Raw genomic sequence first — 2,500 nt, forward strand, 5'->3', positions numbered from 1 at the left:
ACGTACCGTTCCACCTCATCTGCCGGCTGGGAGAGAGGCTAGGCGCGAACCCCGCGGGGGACGCGGCCGCCTCCCGCCGGCCCACCTCTCGCCGCTGCCGTCTTCCCGCCGCTCTTTCGCCATCCCTCGCCACGCGGCCTGCCCGCAGTCCGGATATCCGGCCCGAACGGACCTTGGTGGGCGGGGCCCGCGCACGCGCCCACGCTCTTCCTGCAGAGCCGGGGAGGCGGGGGGGGGCGGGGCGGCTTTTCCAAAATCTAAAAAAGGGGAAAGCAAAGAAGAACCCACGAGAAAAACAAACAAACAAACAAACAAACAAACAAACGGAAAATAATAAAACCGAGAGGGCGCGTGGGGGCACGGACAAACAATCGAACGGACCAAAGTACGAACGAACGGACGAACAAACAAACACGCAGACAAAAGGGCAAAACCGCGGTGGCGGTGGCGGGACGGCCAGCTTCAAGCAAGGCCGAACCGAGAAGCCCGGGTGCGCCCCGACCCGGCGAACAGCGGCCGGCTCATACGTGCACCCTGGTCGTTCCGCGGCTGCGGCCGAGTGGCGGCTCCGTGGCGCCTCCGGTGCTCCGGCACGGTCTACCCGGCTCCGAGCGGGCCGTGGTGCTCGGCGGCGGCTGCTAGCGGTCGCTGCCTATGCGGCTCGACTAGGTCGGCACGGTCTACCCGGCTCCGAGCGGGCCGTGGTGCTCGGCGGCGGCTGCTAGAGGTCGCTGCCTATGCGGCTCGACTAGGTCGGCACGGTCTACCCGGCTCCGAGCGGGCCGTGGTGCTCGGCGGCGGCTGCTAGAGGTCGCTGCCTATGCGGCTCGACTAGGTCGGCACGGTCTACCCGGCTCCGAGCGGGCCGTGGTGCTCGGCGGCGGCTGCTAGAGGTCGCTGCCTATGCGGCTCGACTAGGTCGGCACGGTCTACCCTGCTCCGTGCGTGCGCGAGGGCTCGGCGGCGGTCGCTAGGTGTCGCTGCACGTCTGCCAGCCCGTCCGTCAGCGACCTCTAGCGTCCGCGGCGGAGCAGGGTAGACCGTGCCGACGTGAGCCGGCCGCCGCTCAGCGACCCCTGGCCGCCGCCGCATGAGCTTCGGTCCGCTCGGAGCCGGGTAGACCGTGCCGACCAACTCGAGCCGGACGTGCAGCGACCGCTGGCCAGCGCGGAGGCTCGTGTGCGCCGGCACGGTCCAGCCTCTCCCGGCGGGCTCCGTTCGGTTCGGACGTTCCTCGGTGGTGTCCGGGGGGTCTCAGCCGCGGCGGAAGAGTGCGCCGGCACTGCACAGCCCCTCCCTGCGGGCTCCGCTCGGCACGGACTTTCCTCGTCGGCGTCCGGCGATCTGAGCCGCGGCGGCTCGAGTGCGCCGGCACGGTCCAACCGCTCCCGGCGGGTTCCGCTCGGCTCGGACGCTCCTGGGCGGAGTCGGGCGATCTGAGCCGCGGCGGCTCGAGTGCGCCGGCACGGTCCAACCGCTCTCGGCGGGCTCGGCTCGGCTCGGACGTTCCGCGGCGGCGTCCGGGGGGTCTCAGCCGCGGAGGCTCGGGTGCGCCGGCACGGTCCAGCCTCTCCCGGCGGGCTCCGCTCGGCTCGGACGTTCCTCGGCGGCGTCCGGCGATCTGAGCCGCGGCGGCTCGAGTGCGCCGGCACGGTCCAACCGCTCCCGGCGGGTTCCGCTCGGCTCGGACGCTCCTCGGCGGAGTCGGGCGATCTGAGCCGCGGCGGCACGGTCCAGCCTCTCCAGGCGGACTCAGCTCGGCTCGGACGTTCCGCGGAAGTGGCCAAGTGCCGCTCTTGTGGCTGCTCCGCTGCGCCGGCACTGTGTACCCGGCTCCGAGCGTCTCCGGGGGGGGGGGGGTGGAGGGGGGGGAGGAGGGGGGGGGGGGGGAAGAGGGGGGCGGGGGAGGGCGGAAGAGGGGGGCGGGGGGGGGCGGAAGAGGGGGGGGGGGGGGCACGGCGTCGGCGGCTAGGCGTCGCTGCCCATGCGGCTCGGCTAGGTCGGCACGGTCTACCCGGCTCCGAGCGGGCCGTGGTGCTCGGCGGCGGCGGCTAGGCGTCGCTGCCCATGCGGCTCGGCTAGGTCGGCACGGTCTACCCGGCTCCGAGCGGGCCGTGGTGCTCGGCGTCGGCGGCTAGGCGTCGCTGCCCATGCGGCTCGACTAGGTCGGCACGGTCTACCCGGCTCCGAGCGGGCCGTGGTGCTCGGCGGCGGCGGCTAGGGGTCGCTGCCTGTGCGGCTCGGCTAGGTCGGCACGGTCTACCCGGCTCCGAGCGGGCCGTGGTGCTCGGCGGCGGCGGCTAGGCGTCGCTGCCCATGCGGCTCGGCTAGGTCGGCACGGTCTACCCGGCTCCGAGCGGGCCGTGGTGCTCGGCGTCGGCGGCTAGGCGTCGCTGCCCATGCGTCTCGACTACGTCGGCACGGTCTACCCGGCTCCGAGCGGGCCGTGGTGCTCGGCGGCGGCGGCTAGGGGTCGCTGCCTATGCGGCTCGACTAGGTC

At 73.2% G+C, this 2,500-nt stretch overlaps 1 long non-coding RNA gene across 1 annotated transcript in view; it reads right to left on the reverse strand.

Moving 5' to 3' along the window:
* The window catches only part of LOC146751880 (uncharacterized), an 805-nt gene extending 636 nt beyond the window's left edge, over window positions 1-169 (reverse strand). The window contains exon 1 of the long non-coding RNA XR_014941158.1: window positions 7-169. This is a non-coding gene — a long non-coding RNA (uncharacterized LOC146751880). The remainder of the gene's footprint in view (window positions 1-6) is intronic.
* Window positions 170-2,500: the final 2,331 nt, after the last annotated feature.

Source organism: Coturnix japonica, unplaced genomic scaffold, assembly GCF_054131305.1.
Source record: "Coturnix japonica strain WE unplaced genomic scaffold, WE-NBRP24 Scf061, whole genome shotgun sequence".
Lineage (NCBI taxonomy): Eukaryota > Metazoa > Chordata > Aves > Galliformes > Phasianidae > Coturnix > Coturnix japonica.